This window comes from Colletes gigas, unplaced genomic scaffold, assembly GCF_013123115.1.
Source record: "Colletes gigas isolate AHSC1104 unplaced genomic scaffold, ASM1312311v1 Colletes_gigas_Sc00050, whole genome shotgun sequence".
NCBI classification, from domain to species: Eukaryota; Metazoa; Arthropoda; class Insecta; order Hymenoptera; family Colletidae; genus Colletes; species Colletes gigas.
The window spans coordinates 756,291-773,500 of NW_025106679.1; positions in this window are offsets into that span (position 1 = coordinate 756,291).

Here is a 17,210-nt window from a genome sequence, read left to right on the forward strand (position 1 = left end):
CAAATGTTATTTCTGTACCGCGTATGTCAATGTCTTTACACAACTACATATACAGGGTGTCCCATGTAACTGGGACAAGTTGTATTTTCAAAATGATTAGAAACAAATAAAAATGTCATAAGACAAATGTAGCGGAAGACTGTAACGAGTCGTTTGAATATTCGCGCGCGTGCGAGAGAGAGAGTATGAAGTATGTACAAATAGTCGGCGAGCGAGCAGGCCCGCTCTTCTCTTTTCCCCTCGATTTGGCAGTTGCCTGATTTAGACGTGTATAGCGAGAGTATTATATTAAAACCCTTTTGTTGAACGTCGTAGGTGATCGTTCGGTCAGTGTATCACGGATACACTGTTCGGTTACACACTGTAACCGAATCACATTGAAACTATAAGTTACAGCTAGTCGGTGATTTGTGAGGAGCGTCTTTTGGTAGGTTTCGGTGTTCGATGGTTGGAACGAACTGCCCTGGATGACTCTTTTTCCTTAACATTACAGGTCGCAGGAGTTCTGATTGGTGTTGGAGATTTTGAGTGATGGTAAGACGTGGGAGGATACAGTTTTGTAATTGGATGTTGGAGAAGTCGTGGGATGGTTATTTTGGAGAAGAAAGTAGGAGGAAAGTGGAAGACAATCAGGACGAAGGGGTGGTCTTGGAAAAGGAAAGTCGAGGTCGTTGCAAAGGATGACGGTGCCTAGGTTATAAACTATTTCCGAACTTTGAAAAGGTTTCTGGCGACCAAATGTCGCTATTGTTTCGTAGTGGCCTTGTATCGGCACGTACCGGCTACAGGGTTTTCCCTTGTCCTGGGTCTAAATGGTTATGCCTTCACGCTGTAAGACGTTGCGACGCAACACCTTTGTTAAATACATTAAAATGTTCTTACACAACATTGAATGCATTCGCGGTCCTACCGTCGATGAGTTCAAACGTGTTTACGGTTTCCCTTACGTGTGCCAATTATAACGGGTGAATCTAATAGTGTAGTGCCGCTCGCGGCTACGCCACGAGTGTAAGTGTCACACACGAACCCGGTTAAGATGGTTCCTAGAGCATAAACAACTTATTGAACCTAACCAATTTGGATTTCGAGTGAGACATTCCACTACGTCACATCTCATCAATATGGAAACTCATATTCGGGAAGCCTTTGCCAACAATCAACATGTTCTTGCAGTTAGTCTAGACATCGAAAAGGCCTATGATATGGTCTGGAGACGCCAAATCCTAATCAAGCTTCAAGAGATGGGGATCGGCGGCAACATGTGGAACTTCATCAAAAATTTTGTACATAACCGTAGCGTTCAAGTTCGTTTTAACTGCACCCTATCACAGAAAACTCCAATAGAAAACGGCGTACCACAAGGTGCAGTAATTAGTGTCACCCTATTTCTAATAATTATTAACGATGCATGCAGAGCCACTGATTCTCCGGTTATCACAAGAGTATTTGCGGATGACATCACTATTCTATGTAAAGGGAAATTTATCAACACCTCACAACAGACACTCACAATTGCCTCTTAATAAATTATACGACTGGTCAAAAAAGAACGGGCTAAAATTTTCACCCACTAAGACAGAATGTATCTTATTTTCTAACCACTACAAAACCCATTTGCCTGCGCTGAAACTTGGAACGAACTCAATACGATTTATCACATGTACAAAACTTTTAGGAGTATGTTTTTACTCTAAGCTTACATGGAGCAACCACATTAACAACCTCGCCGATAACTGCAAACAGAGAATCAAGATAATTAAAGCCTTAGTTCATAATAACTGGGGAGCGGATAAAGCTGTCCTTTTGCAAGTTTACCAAGCGATTATCCGGTCCAAAATGGACTATGCATCTGTAATATACGATTCGGCAAAACCAAATATATTAAGGAAACTTGATGTAATTTACAATGCGGGGCTAAGAATAGCAACAGGATCATTCCACACAAGCCCCATCTGGAGCATAATGATCGAAGCTGGTGAAACATCATTACGACAAAGAAGGAAATTTCTAAGCATAAAATATGCCGTAATGGCAGCAACATCTACAAACCCGATTATCCAAGGTGACATTCTTTCGGAAAACCGGCACCAAGCAGAATGCGAATCCAATAATACTACTCCCATTCAAAGAATCAAAAACTATCTAAACGAACTTAATTACAGTCTACCGGACATGAGAAAAATCAGTTTCCACAACGCCCCATGGACGCTAGATGCACCCGTCATCGACTTATCACTCGCAGTAAACAAAAAAGACGAGTTAACTGTAAAGGAATGGAAAAGACGATTTAAGACCTTCTGTGACAATTATCCTGTTTGTACCCATATCTACACCGACGGCTCTAGAAATAAATTTGGAACAGGAGCTGCAGTTTTTACCCAAAATCAGACAATTAAATATGGCCTGAACTCCTTTAATAACATTCACACAGCTGAAACATTTGCGCTTTACTTAGCGTTCAACTTCATTGATAGCTCCCCAGAATCCAGATTCGTCATCTTTTCGGACTCACGATCCACTATTCTTAAAACTCAAAATTTGAAGCAAACCATGGAAATGTACATAGGAATCCAAGAAATGTACAACAAACTGGTCAAGATTGGCAAAACAATAGCTATAGCATAGATCCCATCCCACATGGATATCTACGGGTATGTTATGGCTGACCTTGAAGCAAAAGTTGCATCTACTCTGTATGCGGAAGGTCAACCCTTAATGAACACCTCCGGAGACGTCACCCTACACATTAAGCTATTGTGGAAACAGGATTGGAGTCACACTTGGAGGAAATATAAAGCGAGCCCACTCCATAAAGAAATCGACAATTTCTACGATCTGACAACAAATACAAAATTCAATAGGATAACCCGAATCAGAACTGGACACACCAAATTAACTCACTCGCACCTCCTAAATAACAGTCAACCCAGGTTTTGTGAAACATGTAGCACACCCTTATCTGTTAACCACATCATCTTCGATTGCAGGAAGTACGATCAAGTCAGGAGAGGCCTGAAAATCATGGACAACATAACCGAGGCGACCACTTCACCCTTGTTCCAGAACATACTACTATTATTCTGCAAAACTATCGAAATTCTAGACAATCTATGAAGACTACGACACCACCCTCGCTAATCCTATAAATTTTCCTCCGCATGCTTTCACTCAAGTAACTACCATAAACAGATAAATCGGGCCAATAATAGTCGCTAATAACCCCTGTTGTTGATGCGACTCTAAACTCGTGAAAGAAAAAAAAAAAAGAACATTGAATAGTGTCCAATGATGTATAATATGAAAATAATTATATGAGTTTATTTTATAAACAGAACACAATAGTTTTGACTGGCTTAGTCAGTTTTGTTTTTTAATTTTTACAGAATGGCTATAAGATACACGTACTTTAAACCTATTAGTTCAATAATTATTAAAGTTATAAAATGGTTACATTACATTTCTTCTTGTCAACATGTTCCGTTCCTTTTTTATGTTGCCAGATGCGAAACCGTTACTTCGTCGCGAAAGTCCTTGAATATTCCGCATCTAGCAAATTTCGTTGTAAAATAATTTAGGGCTTTGTCGAAACGAAAGCACTAAGCCCGATTTGACCAGCGAAGGGGGGCTATATTGATCTCGTGATTCTTAGCTACAGGGGTTAACATTTTTTTTTTAGTTTTTTTTATGCACCTCCATAGATTGTGACACTTGATGAAGAAATCATTTATGCCAAATTTTAGCGTGATTATACAACTAGAGTACGTGCTGCATTTGAATTGAAGTTTTGAAATTATAACGATTTCGGGTTAAAGTCGAATGTTGTTTCGGCCGCGAAGCTACTGTGGGAGGATCGGTACAGGAAAGGATTGCAATGATAAACTCAATCCACCCACTTTTTGATTGCGGGAGTACAAGTGTTTTATTCTGATTTTGTACAACAAAACGTGAGGTAGAGAACCGCGTAGGTGAGGTGCGAAGCACGCGATGATGTTTCAAGTACGGACTGTCTCGTGCCCTCTGTCCTACCGGGGTTTTATACCCGGCCTAGGAAAAGGACAGCGCGTATGTCCGACTCTCACAAAAACGACGCCGAATTTGGCGGGCAAAATGTTTCGGCCGCGTGGCCAGCGTCGATGAGTTTCCTGGCCGCTGGAAAAACCCAGGCTTGCACCGGTGGTCGCCATGTGCGCCCATCGACCCTGACCGGGCCCGTACAAGCACTTACAAAAGAAACTAAAAATTACCGTTTTTCGGCGGAGGCGTAGTGGCGACGAAGTCGCTACACTACTATGCCCTCTTGCTCTGTAGTGCGCGGACCGTGCGTATTACACAGCTCCGTACTGTGTTCCCTTTCCGTTCTCGAAGGACCACCCAAACTGGTGTTTGGGAAATTACCGGTAACCTTGAAGCCCGTTGCTCTTTTTAATTACACAAGAATGGTTTTACTTGCGGAGAGTCGACTCGAGTGTGTAAGGCTCGATCAAACGAATCTAATCCTAAGAAGTAAAACTACCCTTAACCTAAGCTCGGTTTCCCCTGCCAAGGTGACGAAAACGCGCAGCGCGAACCGGTGGGAGGATTGGTCAAGCCAATCCTCAAAGTTGTCACCTTGGCAGGGCGTTTCCTGCATTTTGCAACATTCCCGCCCACACTGCTGTCCAGTGTCCAGGTAGACCATGCAGGAGTGAGCGAGAACGCTGCATTATCTTTAACATTGGGAATACCCAATGACCGCGAGACTCCGGTGGTCCGCAGCTGTGTGCCAGCGCGGGTTTACGATATGTCAATCGCTATTGAGACAAGGGAGAGCTCCAAGGATTCCAAGTCCCGTGTGGAGTTTGGAGGTTCCTCAATGGCCGTATCCTAATTTATCAAGTAAAAATGTCTTGAAGGCCTAATCCTCAAAAATAGCGGAGAAGTCACGTCCGTATCATAAACCTCGCGATGTTAAGGTTCCTTTAGAATCCTTAACAAATGTACTTGTATCGTCTTATTCGAAATTTATTAACCGATATTTTTTAGTGAAATTATATTTCCTTTAGTGTAAAATAATAATATTACGTGTGAGCTCCAATACTATCATTCAATTTATTAATAAACATCACATATAAAATAGGGAGTAAGTCATAATTCATGGCTTTTCTTTATCTATGGAAACTAAAATCGAATGTAGGTGTGCTACATTTTGCCATATAATTATTTCCAATTGAAAGGACAAGGAGACGATCATACGATCATGTGTCAAAAAATTACGTTTCTTTGCATCGTGCTAGGAAAACGTTCTTTTCTTCTTTTCACGAGAATTAATAAAATCCAAGATTGTTGGGTTAGTAGAAGAGGGGACCCCAGAAACCACTTTTCAAGTAGATAGTCATAGTCGTCTGTTATTCAGATCTTTCTTATAGTTTTTACCTGTGAAGGGTCTCCTTTTCCGTTTCCCTACTGCTACCTGGTTCGAGTTCAGTACTTTTTAGATCTTAATCATAGTTAACGCATTGTTATGAGCTATATCAAGAAGATCGTCAAAAGAATTACGAAATTTCTTTTTTTTTGCTTTCTGCAATTCACTTTGGCGTTTATGAGACCGTTGCAATGTACGTCAAGTTTCATGCAATGCTACTAGTTTTTAAGCTTTGATCATGATCGCGGCACTTGTCTTGAGATCCAATATTATTTTCCGTACTTTGTAAAATAACACACACAATACTTGTCTATTACTAGGAAGCTTTGTTCCACTAATTTGACTTTCGTTATGCCCCAACAAATATATTTCGTCAGAAATTCTGGTCTCCATTTTTGTACACATTCACTGTCGTGTACGAATTTTCCACCGACGTTGTTCGGAAAGTTAAACCCGTACGTCGCACGCCGACTTAACTTTGTGCGAATATTTTATGTTTGAAAGTGGACTGTATTTAAATTTATGATGGATATGCAATGCGGTGACTCGAAAAAATGAATACTTGTCGGTTTGTTGATGCTCCGCAAAATTCTTGTTGAATCCCTTATTTCTGAGCGAGCGTCGCTCTTTATACAGTTCTTAATTGGGCGGTTACTAATATGCGAAAAACACTGATTGGTTACAAGATTTTGTAAGGCGTGAACGGCCAGCCCCTGCAAGAAGGGGTGGTGTGGGTGTCACCAAAATTGTCTGTTTTTGGCTGTGTCGGTGGTCGCGCGAAAGTGCTATTGTATCTTTGAAGGTTGACCGTGGCGTGCAATAAAACTAGACTCCTAATTGCTGGAAAAAACGTTTGTAACGAGCTTGACGCACAACTGCTAAACATCTGGTGCGCAGGTATGGAAAGAACAAATTTTGTTATATGACGGTATTTACAAGGCTCTTTCTGAGTTGGGCTCGTTTGTTGTTTGACGGTCATACGGAGGGCTCGCGACGCGACATTCACTTTCTCTATGAATAATACTTTGCGAACTGTACACGTCGAACTCTTAACGATGATTAAATAAGAGACGTTTCTTGTTCCTATAGTCTTACTGTTGAAAGTAATATACAAATATTATTAATATATATCTGAGAAATTGTACTTCTATTTAAAAATATTTATTAATACTTTTAAAATAGCACAACACAATTATGTCCGAAATTGACGTGAAATCACCTATAATTTAACAATTTTAATTCAAATGCGGCATAGGTTCCCATTTTACAATCACTCTCAAATTTTGCACATGTTATTTTCTCTCTAACTGTCATAATTTAAAAGGATAAGACCGAACAAAATCGGAAGTCGAATAATAAGGGCCACCCTAATATGTACTATACTTTTCTGCTCCAGGCGCTGCATTGTATAGGATTCTAAATATAACATTGAAAATCACACTCACATTATTGTTTTAGACATACGGAATTATAATTTGACTAAGAAATATCAGTCGACAACTTTGGTATAAGATGGTACAAGTGCATCCGACTCTAACGCGAAATCATAAAAATTTCAAAACTCTAATTTAAATGCAGCACGTGTGTTCCTGTTGTCTAATCTCGCTGAAATTTTGCACAGAACTTTTTTTCACCAAGTGTCACAATCCGGGGGGTGTCCTAATCCGGAGTTCCGTTAGTTCCTCGGTCAATTAACCCTTTGCACTCCACTGGCGCTGCAATGGCGACAAACATAGTATGTACCATAGCTCGATTGAAGTTTCATTTATGATGACACAAATTGAATTTAGAAAATACAATATAAATAAAATTTAAACTATGGGCATATATCATATACATGTTTGTGGAAAGAAGAATATTTGTTTATTTTTAAAAATCGGATCAAAAAATTTTATTTGGTATTGCTAATCGTTCATATTAGTAAATATTCTCGGGCGTGCAAAGGGTTAACGTGGCTTTCGACTTGGAGAGGAGGCCTCGGGAACCCTCGTCCAGGAGGTAGAAGTTTTCCGCCCTAACGGGGTATGAAAATGGGTCCTCCTTCTCCAAGTCGATGGCCAATCGATCGAGCCAAAAGTCAACGCGAAAATAGGTTAACATCCCCGAAATCGCGTATGAGAGATCGTCCTATTAATACTTAGAATCGTTTGGAAAAGCGACATTCATTTCGGTCGCGACTTATAAAATCGAGTTATTGGTGACCTGAAACAGTCACATTTCTAAAAGACACGCGTACCATAATGGTTGACTGAGCCTGTGAATCCCAAGAGAGCTAAAAAGATCAAAGGAGGGTCTTAAGAAATGCCCATTTTTGGCATCGACTGGAAATGAAAAATTCATGCAGGATCTTTTAGAGTGTTTCTCAAGGAACAAAAAATGTCTGTATCACTTTCCCGAGAAACGATGGGAAAGTTGTCAAAAATACGTTCAAAGTATGAATGTGATGATAATGGAACTAACGTATATTTTACATTTCGTCGTCTTCTTCTTCGGATATCGAACTGCCCTCGAAATATTTAACGACTTTTTATACGTCCTGCGATTACTTCAACAGTATATTGATATTTTGTAATGAATTTCGATTCATTAACTTGTTCAACTGTTAGTGGTTTCCGAGTTTCCACTACAGAGTATCGAAAGCCACGATCCGCAAGGAAATTATCACCCGGTTCAAAGTATCTTAATCGACAGTATCGAAGCGGCTTAAAAATGATTAATAAGAATCATTAATTGAAACTAATAAATCTTACTGACTATTAAATTAACGGACAAATGAATTAAGGGTAGTAACCAATTAACGCCATTTTACTTAAAACGAAACTGCATTCACGACACTCAAATAGTTTAAAATACTTTGTATATGTACTAATTGATAAAAGTAAAACCGCACTGGAAGCCATACTTGCACATTCATGTGGATGCAAAGTCGGAGCACGCGTTGTTGGGTGCTGTTCCCATGTAGCCATGATTATACAGGGTGTTCGGCTACCTCTAGCAAAAATTTTAATGAGCGATAGTAGAGGCCAAAATAAGACGAAAATCAAGAATACTAATTTGTTGATGGAGGCTTCGTTGCAAAGTTATTAACATTTAAAGTTCCGCCTGTAGAATGACAATCCGGTAAACAGCTGCGTTCGCGCGGACGGTTGCGACAGGCGAGTGCTAGTGGTTCTCACGCAGCATGAAAAATTCTGCTTACCGACATTATCGACAGCCTTAGATTTTTGTCCACTTATGGGAATGCGAACACCTTACGTTGAATAAGATTCAACCTGTCTTATGAAAATCCAGAAGGGCATATCAAAACTCGCCCGACGAGATTTTCACAGAGAAAGGGTGAATGCCAGTTCCAATACACAATGTTGTGAACAAAAATCACCCACATGCGATTATACACGCCCCACGATTGTCCACAGTGTCCACAAGTATCCACAAATAATCCTTTCAGGCACTAACCACTATGCAATTAAATAAACACGTACCGCGATTATGTTATTCGTGAATGTCTACGTGTACGTGTATCACGATTCTTCCGAGTTACTTACGAATAAAACTGTTATTAATTTTTCAAATACACTTCAATTTAAAAATGTAAAAAGGAATCGCAGGATAAATGAAATTTTCGCATCGATTTACGTTCACGGCGAAGAATGTAACAATACTAGCAGCTGACTGTGCCATCGATCGACGAGGTTCAGAGAAACATATGCCGAACAGGCCCCGATTCTACGTCACTCGCCTCGCTTATCTCTCTCACACACAGCGGAGACAAAGGGCAGCATCGGCACGTGTTCGGCCAGCTAGTCAGTCGTAAAACAGAATCAGTCAAGCTAGTTCATGCGACACATTTTAGACATATTTGATTCAGTTATGTATTAAGTAGCATGTAAGAAATACAGTGATATAAACAATCAGCGAATACTTATTAAATTCCTGTTTACATTTTTAAATTGAAGTGTATTTGAAAAATTAATAACAGTTTTATTCGTAAGTAACTCGGAAGAATCGTGATACACGTACACGTAGACATTCACGAATAACATAATCGCGGTACGTGTTTATTTAATTGCATAGTGGTTAGTGCCTGAAAGGATTATTTGTGGATACTTGTGGACACTGTGGACAATCGTGGGGCGTGTATAATCGCATGTGGGTGATTTTTGTTCACAACATTGTGTATTGGAACTGGCATTCACCCTTTCTCTGTGAAAATCTCGTCGGGCGAGTTTTGATATGCCCTTCTGGATTTTCATAAGACAGGTTGAATCTTATTCAACGTAAGGTGTTCGCATTCCCATAAGTGGACAAAAATCTAAGGCTGTCGATAATGTCGGTAAGCAGAATTTTTCATGCTGCGTGAGAACCACTAGCACTCGCCTGCCGCAACCGTCCGCGCGAACGCAGCTGTTTACCGGATTGTCATTCTACAGGCGGAACTTTAAATGTTAATAACTTTGCAACGAAGCCTCCATCAACAAATTAGTATTCTTGATTTTCGTCTTATTTTGGCCTCTACTATCGCTCATTAAAATTTTTGCTAGAGGTAGCCGAACACCCTGTATGGTACTTTGGATTTGCTCGATTTCATGCTTCTATTCATCTGCCTGCTGAGTTCCTTACTACGTATTTCGAAGACGGTTCGATATCCGAAGAAGACGACGGAATGTAGAATATACGTAAGTTACGTTATCATAACATTCATACTTTGAACGTATTTTTGTCAACTTTCCCATCGTTTCTCGGGAAAGTGATAAGGACATTTTTTGTTCCTTGGGAGACACTCTAAAAGATCCTGCATGAATTTTTCATTTCCGGGCGATGCCAAAAATGGGCATTTCTTAACACCCTCCTTTAGCCAGTACCTTGACGCGACAGTATGTTTCATAACACATTTTCGCTGAGATGTCTTTTTGTTAATACCGATCAGTATAAGATTAATCATGGCATTTATGAATAATGAAAAAGTAGATATGTTCATTTTGTTTATTACCTGCATTCAGAATGGTTATATAGCTGTTAGAGTCTTATATTTAAGTGGAAATGATTGTATTGATCTGTTTTATACTATTGACTTCACTACGCACATTTATATTTAATACTCGAAATATATGATACAAACACACCTTTCTTTTATATCGTAAAATTAAAAAGTAACGAACGAACATGTATAACTCATTCATTAATTATACTTATTTTCTATTTAGACTGGAATGGAAGATTCTTCAAATACTTGTTATAGCGTAAGTATCCCATGACAATTGCAGATGCAGTATATGTATATTAAATATTCAATAAATTCAATGAAACAAATCCTCTTTTCTTTTATTCTGACCATGCGCAACACACTGTAATAACTGTTGAGTAGTATCTTGGAACTTTTTTGTAGAGATAGAAAATGCACTAATTAGGCTAATTAAAACTATTTAATTCTGTTTATAAAAAAGGTGCAATTGTATTTTAAAAAATGCATATAATTATTTTCAGCTTATGCACCATTCGATATCATTTAATTTAGTGTAATAGCTCTTTTATTTATTTACAACTGTTTTTAAGGTACAGCTTGTCTCTGTTAAGAATAACTGAAAATCAATAAGGTAGTACGCGATCTAAGTTAATATGTACGAAATAAACAGACGCGTGACATCTATTGTCCCGAGACAAATGTATCTACCATGTATGTTTGTATGTATGTATATAAATATGGATCGCGCCGTGAGGAATGTTCTCGAAATAAAGTGTGAGCCGTTGTCGCAGTAATAAAGTAATCTGTTAGTCGACTAAAACAATAAAAATCCAAAATTATATTATAAACAATATAAAATTAACAGTTCCAGTTACATGGAACAACCTGAATATTCTTGCTTATTTTTACATTAAACTCGTGGTATTGATATTATATCAATCTTAGCTAGGTCCTCTTTAGATATTTAACTTTATTTATTTTCAATAAAATCTAAGTATACGATTTTATTTTATTTAATCATTTCGCGCGGAACACTGCGAGAACAAGTAATCGTTAAAACATCTCAGAGAAACAAAACCATCTTGAACTTGATAATAACTGGTAATAAAATTATTTTTTATATCAAAAGATGATTCCGGAATCAGAGCTACGAAAATAGTTTCGTTCATTATTCGATCACTCTTGACGTTGTGTCGACGGGGAAGTGACACATTTCAAATAAAAAGGGGATTTACATCGATACGGCTGTTGCTTCGTTTTTTATATCGCCAGTCCGGTTATTTATCAGACGGGCTGCATATGCGTTCACGGAGTCTAACTCCGTTTTGATTCCTAATCCATGTAGTATTTTAGAGTTTCCATCTCGATCACCAAGAATATCCGGCCGTTTCCGATAATTTATCGGCATCCCGTAGTCGCGAAGCAGTATCGTCGGATGTAATCTTCTCGCAAAAATCACCCCATATTTCAATTTCTCATGCAAATAACCGGCATTAATCGCGAGCATTCTTCGATCGTCTACCGGGATGCTCGTCGAGCGTGTTTCCGTTTTCTATTTACAATCGAAAACTGCACCCACCAAATCCAACTACCGTTCTTATCTCGTGGGCATTTATTCCTCGAACAATCCCTCGGACTTATATCGCGGTGAGCTGTTTCTAGACGTCGACATAAATATTATTCCTGCATGCGGCTTGGCGTCGTAGGAATGATAACTCATCGCGGAACGCTCCGCTTTCTGATAAATTCTCAAACTTTCTCGCGATGCTTTCCCCATCGAAAAGTTCTTCGCGGCTGCTCTCGATCCTCCGTGATCCCTTCGTATCAGGTGGCTCAATGATATCCGTAGCGAGAAACGATAAGGGTGGGATAAATTGCCACCGAAACTGACAAGGAATTTGTTGCACGCGATGGTTTCGGTGATACGCAATGATCATGCATTCGGGTTATAGTCAATCCCGACAACTAGAGATTTATTGCACAGCGTAGGAAAGTAACGTGGGTAGTTTTTTACTTGTGCAGATAGCCGTGTTTAAGAACTGCGGGTAAAAGGTTAGCGGTTAATAGAATTCACAGAAACATAACGAAATTGTCTAATATATATTTAACTCCTTCCTTAATTAAGTTCCTTCCACTAGTCGTAGAAATGAATAAATAGATATTTTCTTTCCATAATTTGTATTATACAATTAACAAACTATTTTAGTGTTCGCATAGAAGTTGAGTACATAATTTGTATGAGAAAAATTTCTCTTTCATTTATACTATTTATTCTATTTTTATCTTATAATGTAATTTCAGTTGTTATTTTTTTAAATTATTTCTTTTGTTGCAATTATGACAAGACTACAAATGATACTTATATAGATTAAAAATCTATATTTGATTTTTATTACAAATGTTTATGGCGGCTTTGAAGTTACTAACCATGTTTATGAGACGTTTTTATGTTCAAAGTACTTCACAATATGTAGACATAACTTCAGAATCGAATTCAGCACATTAAAGGAAGAAAATAAGTTCATATAAACACATGCCCGATATGATCTTGTTTCCCAGTTATAGCTGTCTTTGTTTTACAGTGATTCTTGCGGTAAACTTTTCCTTGAACTGTTTATAAGTACGGTTTCTTGTCTTATATATATGTACATATAGTGTCCCCATAATAAGCGTTTCTTTTATTTGTCTATATCTTAATTTCGTTTTGACTTCAGAACCATTAGAAGGTCTAATTTGGTTGCGTTTTGTAGAGTTGTAAATTGTTCAGAGACGTCGGTATACAGGGTGTTCACGATAATTTGTACCAGTATTTTGTTCGTAAACGGTAAACATTAGAAAATAAAAACGGAAGAGGAGGAAATTGTAGTATATTTTACTGGCAATATGATAGCGTATCTTAATTTTCTGTATTTTTAAAATTGTTTGATAAATAAAGGTGACCTTCATTTTTTAAAATGGAACGTTACATATGTTTTTATGTCATGCGAAAGCATACATTAAGACAAGTTTAGCCATGTAGTATACTATGGTCTCCGGATCATACAAGGACAGAAATAAAAGATAAACATTTAACATTTCGTAGTATTGTATTTACATACTAGTATGTTGTAGTGATAAGGTTACATATCGCGTTCATTGTGACTTCCATTAGCAAGAATGCATTCCTGAGTTCTGCTGATGACCACACTCCTGGTAGTTTCTGCCAATGTTGCACTAGATATGGATGCACACGCCTCTTTTATCTTAATTTGCAAGTCGTCTAAATTTTTCGGTGGTATAGTGTAAACAATACCTTTAATATGTCCCCCCCCCCAAAAAAAAAAATCTAGTGTTGACAAATCGGGGCATTTTAACATATTATGCAAAAAATTTTGTACTGATCTACAATTATGAGGAGGAGTCCCATCTTGTTGGAAATACATGTCTTTTATAATACAAGAAACAACAGCAGTGATTCCCAATTATTTTGAAATTCACAATTTAAAAATTGTACATACTTATTACCATTTAGAATTCCAATATAAAAATATGGACCTAGTAAAATGTTATCAATAATTTCACACCAAACATTTGTTCTGAATTGTACTTGGAAAGTCTTTTCGTTCAATTTCGGATTCACAGTCGTTAAAAAATGAGTATTATCAAAACTGGATCAGTCTATAATACGTTTCTATGAAAATGAAGCTAAAGGAATGACTTTGTCTTATGAAAACATAAACACTTACACAATCAACGGAAGTCATATTGAAAATGATATGTAGTCTTATCACTACAACATACTAGTAATATTTTAAATGTATTTCTTTTATTTCTATCCTTGTATGATCCTGAAAACCATAGTATACCACATGGCCAAAACTCGTCTTAATGTATGCTTTCACATGATATCAAAACATATGTAACGTTCCATTTTAAAAAATAGTCACCTTTATTTCTCAAAAAATATTAAAATACAAGAAATTAAGATATACTGTCATATTGCCAGTACAATATATTACAATTTCCTCCTCGTCCGTTTTTTTCTAATGTTTATCGTTTACGAAAATAACGCTGGTACAAATTGTCACGATCCCTGTTTAATGGTGAATTCTCTATGTTTGAAAATTAATCTTCGAGCAGCTCTCGTTGGGTTAAGTATGGAATTTGAAGTAATTGAGAAGGGTTCGACGTTCTTGTTAGAATCCTTTCCAACGACCCTCATGTTCTCGTATAAGTTAAAATTTATGCATATTACCACCGTCCCTGAATCTCTGCGATTGTCAATGTATACAGAATGCAGGCTCAAGATCGAAAAAGGATATTCTATAAACAACGTCTACGGAGAGTAGAAGGTCTTCATAAACGGGCCTATCAAGTATAGTTAATCCTCTTAATTTTCCGTTCCAAAATAGTGGTAGGTCTGATAATAACAAAATGTGTAAAACTTCAAACAGAAGTGTAGTAAATGTTATGAACGCGCTGATGCCTATGACAGAACAATCTCCATTGACCAGTCAGCTGTATATTTCGATCTCGTCAAAAAGTTGTTTAAAAAATACATAAATTTAGTCCCTTTGTATAAAAACAGTTAGTAACAGATAGAGACAGTTCGGATAACGATTCCGATACAGTAAACGGAGATATTTTGAAGGAATTGATAAACAAATAGAGAATAAAAATTGATAAACAAACTAGAGAATAATACGAATGAAAAATTTTGGATTTTAACATGCACGTCTAAATCATAGAGTATTAAAAGAATAGCTAAAGAATTTGATACATCGTATTATATAGCTAAATAAACGCAACACTTGCAAACGGAAACCATTTTTCCGTGATGACAAGGATTATACTTCTTTTGTGAAAGACCAAAAATGTACTATCTTTCAAAATATTCAGTTTTAGGAAATTTAAAACAACTTTTTCAATACTTTAAACAAAAAAGGCACCTAATTAGATTTTCGGTAAGGAATTTTTTTCTCAAAAGTGGGTAGGATTTCGGAGGTATGTGTATTCACCAAAAATGATTACAATTGACCCCCGCAACCGAAAATAATTTTTCCAGAACGATTTGAAATTTTTGGATTTAATTGTTAATAACTTTTTAACGAAGCTTCCATCAACAAATTGGTATTCTTGATTTTCGTCTTATTTTGGTCTCTAGAATCCCCCATTAAAATTTTTCCAAGGGGTGGCCGAACACCCTGTATATATTAGAAGCATTTGTTGATCTTCGATTATTTTGAATATGATATTTTTCAATTAAATTTTTGTTTATCCTTTATCATATGCGATAGTTCATAGTTTGTTATACACTATTTCTTATAAGTTTCATAGCACCATATTCAAAAGTAACACTTTAGGATTTAGAGAAAAGCTTATTCAAATTTAATTTTGCTCTTAGATTCTGCTAACTACAACAACTTCTTATAACATACAATACTTTTCGAATAAACTTAATCTATCAGATTTTAATAGATTTCTTTTTCGAATCCTGAAATGCTAGACGTTAGCGTTCGAATTTCAATTTCTTATTATAATTCTTAAACATCTACGTACAGTAAGTCAAGGGCAAATTCCAATTACACATGGTCATTTCAAAATAAATTTTCAGAGTCAATAATTTAAAGTTAATATTTTTTCTTTAACTCCGCACAAGAATTATTAGTCTATCTAATTTATATCAAGAATTCCATAATTTTGACACTTTTATCATTTTTACCTAAATATGCTGTTCTGTAAATATTACAATCAAAGGTGAACAAGTTACCAAACAAGCGTTGTGACGTTAAATATCTACTGAATAGTTTATTTACAATACTCAACTTTGTTGTCCACTTTATTCTATATGTCAGTCTAATTTAAGGATCAGGAACTTCCAGCCCTTTCACATTTAAAGTAAATGTTTTTTCATTTTTCGCAAGATAACAAATCATAACGACGACGTTCCGCAGTCAAAACCTTTCTGAAAGACTTTCGTAAAATTTTTCAAGATGGAAAATACGAATCGCTTCAAACATGATTTAAAATCTGAAATTGTATTATGTTTCTTCACATCTAAACATTCGTAATATGCGCTGTAAAATTTAAAAACGAAGAACGCAAAAATAAATGTGTTTGTGACAATTCGAATTTTTCAAAGTTTCCTTAACACTTTATGTCGGCAGTACTACTTACAAGGAACCATCGCGAACGGTCCAGCTTCGATTTTGATGAAACTTTGTACACTTATAAAGCAGCCAAAAATAATCGACACATATTTTTTTTTTAGCTGCGGTAACTCGAGTTTAAGGGGTGAAACCACCCCTTGAAGTTTTGGCTCGAAACGGCTATCTCGAAAACGGAAAGAGATACAAAAAAATTGTTAATGGGCGAGGTTAATGGTTTCTTATGTACAATAACATGGTGTTAAAAAATTTTAAAAATTACAATTTGTTTATAACAAAAAAAAATTTATTAACTTAATTTTTCATTTTATTGAAATTTTCATAATGACAAAAAATGACGAGCATTTTATTCCAAATCCATTGGTATGCGATTTTTTAAAATTGCCTCTTACAGTTTTGCAGATTTTGATGATTTACATCTTGCGCGCACATTCATTATGGTAGTAGCCGTTCTAACTTTGATTTTAATAAAGCACTGTAGGCTTGCACTAAATTATACAGTAATAAGTAGCGAGTAATAATAACAGTAACAAGTTTCTTAACAGCAACGAAAGGATTAATTATTTTTATTGCCCACCTATGACATCGTGGCAAAGGTGGAGCGATTTATAAATTATAAATATATGCAGTGTGTATAACAATTATTCTATATAGTTCCGACAATAGTGGTACTCGTCGAAAAAATGTTTGAAACATAAAG